General features: G+C 35.8%; 1 long non-coding RNA gene across 1 annotated transcript; it reads left to right on the top strand.

Annotated features, from left to right (window-relative positions):
* Window positions 1-2,613: 2,613 nt before the first annotated feature.
* On the top strand, window positions 2,614-8,420 carry LOC103100249 (uncharacterized). The gene is made up of 3 exons (XR_459433.3): window positions 2,614-2,769; window positions 6,811-6,937; window positions 7,765-8,420. It is a non-coding gene; the product is annotated as an uncharacterized LOC103100249 (long non-coding RNA).
* The last annotated feature ends 4,396 nt before the right edge of the window (window positions 8,421-12,816 follow it).

The following is a 12,816-nucleotide window of genomic DNA, read 5'->3' as shown; positions in this document are numbered from 1 at the left end:
GGTACAATCAAAGGTAATGGACTTCTCCATTAGTGTCAATGCAATGTCCCTGAACAATCTGCAGGGATCTAAAAAACACTATCCACAAGCAGAGGATAAACTGTGGGAGTAAAAACACCGAGGTAAAGCAACTGCTTGACTATAGGGGTTGAGGGGACATGATTGAGGAGAGACTCTATTTGAACACTAATGCAAATACCAACAACATGGAAATGGGTTCAAACCAAGAACACAAGTGATACCCAGTTGAATCGTGCGCCAGCTATGGGAGAGGTGGTGGGAAGGGGTTGGGAGGGAGGAAAAGAAAATGATCTTTGTTTCCAATGAATAATGTTTGGAAATGACCAAATAAAATAATATTTAAAATGAAAAAAAAAAGAAAGATTTATTTCTACCATTATTTCAATAGTACCCTGTAATACCATTTATCTGGGCCTGATGACAACTCATCATGGTAAGCTAAATACTCTTATTTCCTTACTCATCTTGCCTCTTTTTAGTTCATAGACTCTAATCTTTGGAAGAAAATGCAGAAGTAAAGCAATGGTTAAATAATTTAAATTCTATTGTTTAATCATTGTTATGTGTACCCTATAATAGGATTCTAAACATTTTGATTCTCTTCTTTTCCCATCTGTAACATGCAGTCAAATACATTTTTTTGTTGTTGTCTGTAATACAATTTTATGTTTATAGCAACTTTTTTTTTTTTTGTGGTGGCAAAGAATTAGAAACAGAGGGGATGTCCATCAGTTGGGAATGGCTGCACAAGTTGTAGTGTATAATAATAATGGAATACTACTGTGCTGTAAAAATTGAAGAGAAGGATGATTTAAGAAAAGCCTAGAAACCAAGATAAGCTGATGAAAAGTAAAGCGAGCAGAATAACGAGAACATAGTACACAGTAACAACAATAGTATACGATAAACATTTATGAATAACTTAGCTATTCTTACCAATACAGTGTTCTGAGAAAATCGTCAAGGATTCATGATGAAAAATGTCATCTGATAGAATCTGCATGTAGACACAGACATACTATATTTCACTTTATTTCTTCACTTTGGTTTGAGTTCTCTTTCTCAAAAGCATTAATATTGAAAGGTGTTTCACACTATCACACATGTAAAATCTATGTTAGAGTGCATGACATCACTGGGAGGGGAGAGAGTGGGAAGGGGGGAGTGGAAATGTGACTCAAACTTTTAAAAATTAAAGGTTAAAAAATGTGTTTTTTCCTGTAATTGAAGAAAAATGTGTTAAAAATAGAGAAAACCATTCTAACAAGAATTTGCAAGATTTCTGTATTCATCCTCTAATAGTCACCCTTTCTTCTTTTATCTCTGTCCCTTTTGCTGTATCCCCCTGCCCCTCTCTCTCAAAACTCTTATTTTTTATTTTAATAAGATGGAAGGTAAAGACTAGGCAAACAGTCTTAAGAGACCTCCCCAGGGTCTCACAGGTAGCTCAGAAGTTTCTGAAGCAAGATTTGAACCCAGGTCATCCCTACTTCAGTTCTGGCACCTTTTGTTCTGTGCCACCTACATTTCAAATTTAAATTTAGCAAATTTGCCTCTACATAAGTTTCTTTTTATAACCCTATTTTTATTCTTGTTAAAATTTCATCTTTCAAATGTTCATGAGAACTCCATCATCCCTCCTCAACTGACTTCCTTTGCAGAATTGTACTTCTTGTAATCCTAACTATTCCCTCTGAAATCACAAAGATCTAATCTAAATCTAGGACCATTTCAGACTATTTCTACCTTTCTTGTTCTGTCTTACAAATTCTACTTTTAAAAAGTTACCATTGTTTTGACTTGCATTCTCCTGTTAAAGGTGAAGTTCTTCTTCAGTTCCAGAATTTTTTTTTCTTTTTAGGCATCCCTGATGTCTTGGAATGTAGAGTAGCATACTTCTAGACCATTCGCTTTATCTTCCAGGAAGGAGATCAGACTTCATTTGAAATATAACTATCAAACATATCTCTTTGGCAGAAACTCAAATACCACATAGTACAAATAACTACAACATGAACCAATCTCTCTATGCTGATTAGGATTCTCAGCCTCATTTTCTGAGCTATTTTTAAACCTGACATATAAAGAAGATTCATAAATTCTGCACAGCCTCTTATTACTACTAAATAACTTGTCAGCCACATTCAAATTTCTTTTGCTTTTGCTCATCCACTGGACAGCCACACCTTATTTCCTTTCCCTTCTCTTTTTAAACTTATTGTTTCATCATTTTGTCTTTACTAATCTGATTATTTTTAAAAGATTTGTATCATTTGCTCCAATATATTTTGCTCACCTTATTCTATGAATATAAGAAGTGTTATTTTTTTTAAAAGAGTGTTAAACTCAGTGAATGGAACACAAGGTCTGGAGTCAAAAGGACATGGGTTCAAATCTCACCTCAAACATTTCTTGTCTGTTGTAGCAAAGGAAGGTAGAAGTTGCAAGAATGATTGACAGGTATTAAGACTTAGAATCTTTTATGAGCTGGTTGGGTCAGAGTTCCAAGGAGCAGTTTTCCAACTGACTCATTCTGGAGCTGAAAGTGAAGAAGGAAGATGTGTAGCTGAGACTTCTTGAACACCTATCAAGCAACTGGCCTTTGAGGATCAACTGGCTGAGGGTGAGAGGAAAATCTCCAATCTTCGTGGTGGACAGATTGACTGGGGAAAAGACCTTTGCCTTGCTGGGACCATCTAAGGACACCACAACTTGAATTCCTGATACCTGACCAATCATTGATTCTGTGTATGTGTGAGATTCTGGGTTTATTCTTAATAGTCTTTAGTGAAGATAGTTAGACAGTGTAAGCTTAGATAATCAAATATAGTGGGTAAAAAGTCAAATGCAACCCTTCTCTTTATTCCTTCCCCAACATCTTCCCCTTCTCTGTTAATAAACTCAAGTTATTTAAATGTGATTTTTCCCTTGTGCATAAAACCTTTCGCCTTTCCTAAAATTCCCATAATACTGTGTGACCCTGGACAAGTCACTTCACTTCAATTACTTAGTCCTTACTGCTTTTCTGCCTTCAAAATAATATTCAGTATTACTTTGAAGAAAGAAATTTTTTTTTAAAGAATGCTAAAATTTTTAAAAATATATCACATATTTGGATGGTGGTCGAGAAAGGACTAGAATTCACACCTCTGTAAATCCAGTCTAGTGCTTTTGCCATTATACCATGGATTACATTTTTTTTATACTTTTGTTTCTTTTGAGTCAGGGAAATATGCTCTATTTTGTGTCTCATTTGGCACTTGGAGTACTAGGCACCTTGTAAACTGTGCCTACTATAATCTATTATAGATCTTTTTGCCTATAGTGCTATTATAACAGTTGTTCAAAGGGTGGGTCTATGGATGGATGGATGGAAGGATGGATGGATGGGTGGATGGATGCATGCATGGGTGGGTGGGTGGAAAGATAGCACAGATGCCTCATCTGTAACTTCAAAGTTTATTTCTAGCTGTGTCAGACATGTTTTATATTGGTATTGCAGCCTGTTCTTTTGAGGACTCCCAGATGTGGTGGGAAAGCAATGCCAAGTCTCTTTTCTAGTCTATTGTTAGGTATACTTCTGTCAGGCCTTTTGGATCTGTTCACCCTCTCACCTGAATGTGATACATTTGAAGGGAAGAGGTTTCAAAGAAATTAATCCGCACAATCAGTTCGGGGACAAGAGTCCTGCAGAAAAGGAACAAAGATTCTTCTGTGCATGTGGCTCCCCCAGTTTGTTAAAAAGAAGGCTCTGCTTTGAAATAAGAGGCAAGTAACCTGAAAGAGAGACATGAAAACTCCACACTCAGACATTGTTTGAGATGTCTTTGAAACTCCTCAGGTTCAAAGAACACCAGCTGTTTCTGACTGTAGTTGCCATACAGAGCCATTTGTTTGATAACTGTTCATTTGTTTGAGCTAACATGGAATTCCTATTTTAATATGTTCTTGGCTTTCCTTTGTGGAATTCTGAAATTGGTAGTCTCCATTTCTTCCTGTTCCACGATGCCAAGGGCCTCTCCTTAGAGAAGACAGACTCAAACCACTTTTAAGCAGACACAGATGAGTATTTTTAGATAATTTAGGTCTACTGAGCAAGGAATAGAGCTTTTTAATCTACTCTGTAGAAAGACTAATCATCTGGAAGACATGAATTCAAATTCAACTTCAGACATTTATTAGCTGTATGACCCTGGGCAATTCACTTCATTTTTTGCCTCTCAGTTTCCTCACCTGTCAAATTGGGGAAATCATAGCTTTTACCCCTCTCTGAGATTTTGTGTTGATAAAATGAGATATTTGAAAAGCACTTTGCAAACTGTCAGTCATCATATAAATGTGACAACAATGATGATGATGAATATAGTTGAAATCTATGAATCCCTTCACAAAATATTTTTAAATGCCTACGTAATTGGAAAAATGATAAATTTCATTTAGAGCTTAGAGAAAAAAAACAGATGTATTTTTGCCATCTTATTTCATAAAACTTCCTGAAATCTCAGAGTCCAGGTTAAGAACCTCTTTATGACTAAAGAATGGCTTTTGTTACTTTATTCAATCTCCCTCTAAGGAATAGAGTGGTTGTGATCTCCATCAGTGAAAGGAGCAATCCTCCCAATGAAATCTTACATCTTTTAAGGTAGTAAAGTGGCCCCTCACTAGGTTACCTTGTAAGATGTCATGTTGTACCCAAGGCAAAATGGAAGACATTTGACAAGTAAAAGTAAGTTGCCCTAATACTTCCTATTTCACCTCATGTTAGATTTTTCTTTCCTACCATTCTCTGCCAGATCATTGTATTTGTCTCCCATTAACTGATGACCTACTTTGTTCTGTTCTTCCTGCAGCACGCAATCTGTATGATTAAATGGAAACAGTCTCTATGAAGAGCTTCTTCGTCTTTTTGGTTAAGGACTTCTTGTTTCTCTCATAATTATTAGAACTTCAGAGATGTTAGGAGGGTGAGCTGCAAATGAAACTATATATATCTATATCTATATATGTATATATAGATATAGATATATATACACACACACGTGTGTGTGTGTATTTCATAGCTACAAGAACTACATCTGGTAATTAAATGTCTCCAGGAAATATAACCTGATCACATTATACCATTGCCATTCAAACAGAGTTTTCATAGCCCCTTCCTTGGAAGCTGCCAAGCTACTGAGAAGCTCTGCCTCCATGAATAGTTTTCTCATACCTAAAGAAATGTTTACATCACAGTATGTTGTCTAGGTTCAGAATGAAGACTCTCCAGTGGACACTGTTCTGGGTCTCTAGGTTGAGCCTGGGTCTTCCAATCCCTCTTGATTTAAGAAGACAAGATGCCCATCTTGGAATCAGTCTACCAGTGTGGATGGTCACACCACTTCCTGATTCCATGACCCTGGAAATTTATTTTTATTTTTATTTTTTATTTTTATAAAAAATAATATTGTGTATTGGCTCCAAGGCAGAAGAGTGGTTAGGGCTAGGTAATGGGGGTCAAGTGACTTGCCCAAGGTCACACACGGGGAAATGTCTGATGCCAGATTTGAACCCAGGTCCTCCCATCTCTAGTCTTGGCTCTCCATCCACTGAGCTACCCAGCTGCCCCCATGACCCTGGAAATTTGATCCCACCATGTGCCTGAGTCTGGTTCTTACTGAGAAGATAGTTTTGTGCTACAGCCAATGAGCCAGGTTAAAAGGATTGGCCAAATATGAAAAGCCCTCTGGCTGGGTTACATGTTCTCAGAGTACCCTTTCAAGTGATGGCTCTAAATGACATGTTTCATCTCTCAGGCTGCCATCAGTTCCTTCACCTTCAATTTTCAAAATAAACCCAATGTTAGAATGAAAAGATGGAAAATCAGAGTTCAAATCCTAGCTCAGTCACTTACTAGCTGCAGTACCCTGTAAAGATCACTAGATATCTCAGAACCTCAGTTTCCTCAGCCTTAAACTTTGTATAATAAAAACCTCTACCTCAAGGAGTAGTCAGAATTAAATGAGAACATATATGAAGAGCCTTGTAAATTATAAAGGGCCATTCATATGGTAACTATTCATCAAATCAGATCATTCTTTATGAAATTTCAGATTATAAAATGAACAAATTAAACCATGGAGATATAGTACTCGAGAATTATACCACCATTCATTTCTTTAATTCATTTTAAGGGAGCCCAAAATTATGTTGTTCCAAATTGACATTTTATGAATCTGTGTTTTTTGAGTTGAAAGGAACCTCAGAGGTCATCTAGTCCAACACATTCTTGAATAGGAATCCCCTTCATGACAAATCCAGTAAAGGGTCATTCGTTCAGGCCAGTATTGAGAGTTTCCACCACCTATATCATGCTGGTCCACCCTTTTCTATGACTTTATCAATCTCCTATCATAGATAAGAATGCCATATTGCCATTATCCTTTACCCTCACATCACTGCGGGCCATTCTAAATACTATTCCTTATCCTTTAAGTTGTAGCTCCAACTTGACCTCCTGCACAATGTTTTCCTCGATTTCTCTAGTGTTCCAATCTAATATGATGCTCTTTAAAAAAAACTGTATTATATTACTGCACTGAATAAGGCAATATATGGTAGTGGTAATAGTTACTTTAGTGTTAGAGTCTGTATTCTGGTTCTACTAACTTTTCTGTGTGACTTAAAAGAATTTTTTTCTTTTTTTTTTTTGCCCTCAGTTTATTATCTATAAATTTAGCAGATAATTGAACTTTCCATATTTTAATATTATATATTCTCTTTTATACTATTTCAAATGGTAATTTCCAGATATGAGGTTCCGTGTCACATGCCCCTGTATCATTGTTGACAGTGCTACTCCTGCCAGGGAACCACTCTTTCCCCTTTAGCTGGCTTTTGGATTACTGAAAATGGAACCGCTGTCTCTCAAATCAGGGTATAGTACTTTCCTCGTCATTTTTCTGTGGCTGTCTCTGTCCCAAATTATTTTATGTCTTTGTTCAGCTCCTTACTCTATGACTAAATCACTGGGAACCTCTGTGCAAGTTGCACTTTTCCGCTACCTCCAATCTAATTTAAGAGGATCACATCATTGTTTCTAATGTCCCCTGCACTTTCTGATATTACTTTCAATACCGTCTGTCAGTCAATAAACATGTATTAAAAACCGACTATGTGCAAGTTATCACGTTAAGAGCTGGGTACCTAGAAAGAAAGTGTCTGCCCTCAAGGAGCTTACATTCTAGTGGGAAAAGACAAAAGCATAAAAGGAAGCTGATAAATGGAGGCATCAGAAGAAGGCACCCAGTATCAGGGCATGATAGAGGAAACCTGGCTTCTAAATGCCCCCTCCCACAGCTGCAGACCCTAAGCTGGCTAAACCTTTGTAAATTTGAGTCCCACTGTGTTTCCTGATTTCTTGTTAATGCGCCTGCTACCTCCAGGTTGAATACCACTGCCTATGTCCCTGCCTTACCCCTGACAGTGCTACTCCTGCCAGGCAGCTACTGTTTTCCTATTGCTCATCTTCTGGGTCACTGCTAAAAGAACTACTGCCCCTCATATCAGGGCACCACTGCTTTCCCCATCACCCTTCTATGGCTGCTTCTGTCCAAATATAATTGTCTCCTTCACTGCCTGGGTTACTAATTAAGGGATAAGGACCTTTAAAGAGTCCTAGGCCATTCAAAATTCAAAGTAGGTTCTAAGAGTCAATACTTTCACTCAACCATGTTCCCAAATGACTATTCGTTTTTATTGTAGTGATCTGAACATCATTTTGGAAACCAGTGGAGCACCCTCTGTTTCTCCTGTTCTGCTGGGTCACAATACTCCACACTCACCGAGTTTGATCCTTCAATGATAGATGGAGACTGTCAGACAGACCAATCCTATACAAGAACAACAACAATGATGATGAAAACAGTTTCTAGTTTGGCCAGACTTGCAAAAATTAGCTTTTTATGGATAGAGGTTTTAAGAAAGTAGAGTCAGGTTTAAACCATGATAGGGCTTTGACAGAAGATGTGGAAGTAGCACAATACCAGAATTATCTCTTAGTTATTTAGAGATGAAATGCCATTTGTATGAAGCATAAAGGAATCCAAATGGACTTGAGAATTCTGAGATTCTAAGGAATCACTGAATATAAACTCAAGGTGTATTGATAGAAGAGACAAGAACAAAAATAACCTGACGCTTTCCATGCCATGGAAAAATGTGTCTTTGGATTTGTCTGGGAATAGTTTGAAACTCTCTATTACTATTAACTTTAATGAAGAGGCATTTTTCCACTCTGTGGCTTGGAGAGCAATTTTCTGCATACATGCATTTATAAAGCATTTTCATTCTCAACAAGCATGCTGAATTGTATGAGAAGGAGAAAACAAATAAAACTTTCTGGAATAAAAAAAAAAAAAGCTAAGCCAGTGTATGTTTTACCATCCATACCCTCTAACCAAAACAATTGATCAAAGCCTTAATAAGACAGACCTTTTACTTTAAAACTTTAAAAATATATATAAACTATAATCAATAAACAAGAACCTATGAAGAATAGAAAATAATGATTATATGAAAATTTGTTAACTCTAACCAAAACAATTGATCAAAGCCTTAATAAGACAGACCTTTTACTTTAAAACTTTAAAAATAGATATAAACTATAATCAATGAACAAGAACCTATGAAGAATAGAAAATAATGATTATATGAAAATTTGTAAACTTCAGCTATGTTTAATTTAGCTATTTTAAAAAGTGAAAATTAAATTGAAGAGATGCATCTTGGTTCAGAGATATAAGGCTGAATAGAAATTTAGAAAGCTCCGAGTTCAAATCCTATTTTGGTTTACATTGTTGTGTGACATTGGGCAATTCACTTATCCTATTACTGCTTTTGTATCTCTTTTGACTGTAAATTGCAGAGATGGCATTAATCAGTCTTTGTAGTATGTTTTCTTATAAGGCATTTCCTATAGCAATGGAATGAATAGGATAGTTTAATTCAGGAATTAATGGAAAATTCAGAAATTAATGGAATTAAATTCAGGAATTTAATTCAGAAAAATTTAATTTTAATTCATTGAGATCAAGAAGCAATTGCTCATAGTAGTATCCAGTTTGATAAAGAAAAGAATTTTAATAATTAGAGGAATATTGCCATATTGAATAAAACCTTTTAGGAAAAATTTTAAAGCAATCTGGCAGAAACTGGAATTAGATGAAAATATCATACCAGATTTATGGTCTAAATATATAAGGTTGTTTCATAAACAAGTTAGATTAAAAGTGCCAGAGATACTTTTTATAGCAATGGGTAGGGAAAGAATTCTTGGCCAAACAAATTATAACACTGGTCAGAAAAAGATAAAATAGACACTGGATTATGTAAATAAAATTAATTTTCTGTAAACAAAATCAGTGAAATATGAAATAGATAAGAGAATTTAAATTGGACCAAAATTATTCCTCAAAAGATAAGTGATCAAGAATATAGGCAACTATTTATTAAAATAATCACTAACTATTTTACTTTATTTTTGCTCAATTACATGTAAAAATAATTCATAACATTCTTTAATTTTTTTTTCAAATTCTCTTCTTTCCACCCCTTGTCCCTCCCTGAGACTTCAGGCAAGCAATCTGATATAGATTTTATATGAATTATAAACTATTAGCAACCATATCACAAGTGTTCTAAATTACTAAAAAGGGAAATATAAATCAGAACAAAGGCAAAGTTTTACTGGATACTTTGAAAATCAACAAAGATAATAAAAGATGGGGGTAGTCAAGACTGCAGGCATAGTGGGAAGATGAACATGAAAGTGGTTTGTTGGTGGAGCTGTGCTTCAGTAAAACCATTTCAGAAACAATTTTGAATTATGCAAAAACAGAAGCTAAATTGTTCATACCCCAGATAAGAAATCACTACTGAGGTTTTACAATGAGAAGGCCATAGATAAGAAGAAAGTCTCCAGCATTAAAATATTTATAGCAAAAATTTTTTTAGTTGATATTTAAGCATTTAAAACAAAGTGACTGACTGGTGCCTGGTTCTTTATGTGTGGCTGCTTGTGGCACAGTTTCTGGATTAGGATTTTGTCCAAGGGCTGGTTTTTGCTACTTCTATTCTTAGATGAGGTGGCTAGGTCATGGTCTCATCTCCTTCGCAATTTAAATGCTTCTGCCTCTTCCTAAATGAGCCTACATTTCCCCTGTTTTGGTTGTGGTTGGGCTACCAAATTCCTCTCCCCTGACTTTTTCCACAACTCAAGTCAGAGAGAGAGAGAGAGAGACAGAGCGACAGAGACAGACAGAGAGACAGAGAGAGAGAGAGAGAGAGAGAGAGAGAGAGAGAGAGAGAGAGAGAGAGAGAGAGAGAGAGAGAGAGAGACAGAGACAGAGAGAGAGACAGAGAGAGAGACAGAGGGACAGAATCAGAGAGACAGAGAGAGGACATTCACTTGGTGGCATGCTTCTAGCCTTTTCTACCTTCTGAAGTTGGTTCTCTTGTGTAGCTGGCTTTGTCACATTTTTAGAGCCCCAAACTCTGATAGAATACTGGAGATGGTTCTTGGAAGGCCCAAGGTTATTGGGCCTCATTGATAGCTAACTCTGCCACACCTATAGCTCCCTGGACTTTGAACTACCAAAAGCCAACTTTGTCCCTTTCTCTAGCCCTGATTCCAGGGCTAAGATCCCATTGGACATGAGACTTTATAAAACATCTAACCAGAATACCCAATGGGCCTCTAACCATCATCTCATGAAGCTCTGGAAAAGATGGGAAAATTTAATGGTGTTTCACTTTATTTCTATTGATCATTGTTCCATTTGGCACCATTAATAAAAATAACCATTATTATGAAGTTTTTCAGGAGAATTAGACTCAGCTGTTAGCATACTTTTCACACTGTAATCCTTAAAATCTATGACAATGATTCCTTAAAGATCAAGGAACCTATGGCGTTTCTTTCTCTGGAGGCCCTTCTTCCCTTTGCTTCCTAACAATTGAAGGACTTAGCACAATTTTTCCCCTGGATATTTATTCATACCTTTAATGGACTATTACTTAGAATCAGACACTTGTAACAAGTAAGACCATGAGATTATCATTCAAGGAGAGAATGCTGAACTTTTTTATTATATAAATGAGAATGTTTTTATTATACTTGCAGAAAACCCTTTTGAAAATCATAGAATTATAAAAGGTTAAACATGAAATGAATGGAGGACCTAGGAAGTTGGAGCTGAAATAGATATAAGAATGTAGAAACTTAGACTCTACCTGGAGAATGAAAGCATTAGAAGAGGTCATAAAGCATAGAATGTTACCAAAAAGAATGTGAGAACTCAAAGAAAACCTAGAGATGGTGGAGTTGAGTATCCCACACAATACATTAAATTCCATCTGCACCATAATTTACCTTTTAGTCAAAAAGAATGCAGACAAAGCACATGTTTAGAGAGGATAAAGAAATCTAATGAAATAATTTTTATGCATTTAGTATGATAAATGCATTTAGTATGGTAAATACTATAATTATAATAGTTAACACTTGTAGGTTTCATTAGAGATCATTTACCATTTTCCTTAGAATTATGCTAGAAGCTAAATGATATATTATTCTACCCATTTTACAGATGAAAAGTATGAACCTCAGAAAGGCCAAATAAAAGTTCCATTCTAGCACGAAATCAAGATTTCTTATTGCAGTTGTAATTAAGAATTTTCCTATACAGTTAAACTACTCTAAATAAAATAGAATTTTAGAGGAGAAATTATTTGGGCGGGACAGTGATTCATACTTGATGTAGATATTAGACAAAATGACCTCCAACGACCTTCCAATTTGGTGATCCTGTAATTTTCAAAGATGGTGAATTTTTATTTGTTAGAAAATCTGAATTAAAATAAGTTTTATTTTTTTCTTTTGTTGGAGGTAAAAATGATGATGTTTATGCATTGGTCATATGGTAGACCCCACAGTGTTTTGCAAACCAGTTCAGTATACCAATAATTTACTATTTCTTGATCGAATCTCTATCATACCATCCCTAGTGACTGTTTTGAACCTTTTTTTCCACTTCTCAAGTCACCTCATATCATCAACTTCTATCAGCCCACACCATACTTCACTGAAAAAAATAGTTTCAAAAACTCCCCTTTCTCCCATTTCACATTTCAAAACACCTCAGAATCATTCTGTATCTTATTTTTTTTCCCTATAATAATAAAGAACAAAGTCACCTACATTGTCAATTCTATCTCCTCTCCTTGAGTCCTTGGTTCCATCACTTCTTGTCTCATATAGCACTTTCTCCATTGATCATCTCCACCCTCACCATCATTTTCAGCTTCTCCTTAGTCACTTGGTTCTTCCTTGGTGGGTGGCTACAGACACCTGGACCTCAACCCATCCTTAGTAAGGCAAACAAACAAATCAACAAGACTTCTTTTGTCGCAGTCATCCTCCCAATCTATCATTCTATATTTCTCTTCCTTTTTCCAGACAAATTCCTAGATCTCCCCTTTCTCAGCTCCCACTCACTTTTCCATTCCTTGTTTCTGATGATATGATACTACAAACTTTGGTTTCTTGTTGCTTTTCTCAATCTTCAACCTTCATGACCTCTCTATAATCTTTGACACTATTGAAAAACATCTCTTAAATGATTACTTTTTTTTTCTTGACACCTCTCAGATCTGGTTTTCTTCTTTTACGATTGTTCTTTTTCAATATCTTTTTTGGTGTCAGCATACATATTCCACTCCTTAACTTTATTTTCTCTATCTCTCTTCCTCAGGTTT

The sequence above is a fragment of the Monodelphis domestica genome, chromosome 1 (genome assembly GCF_027887165.1).
Source record: "Monodelphis domestica isolate mMonDom1 chromosome 1, mMonDom1.pri, whole genome shotgun sequence".
NCBI lineage: Eukaryota > Metazoa > Chordata > Mammalia > Didelphimorphia > Didelphidae > Monodelphis > Monodelphis domestica.
Note: the sequence above shows the minus strand (reverse complement) of the source record. Positions and strands in the feature narration are given on the sequence as shown.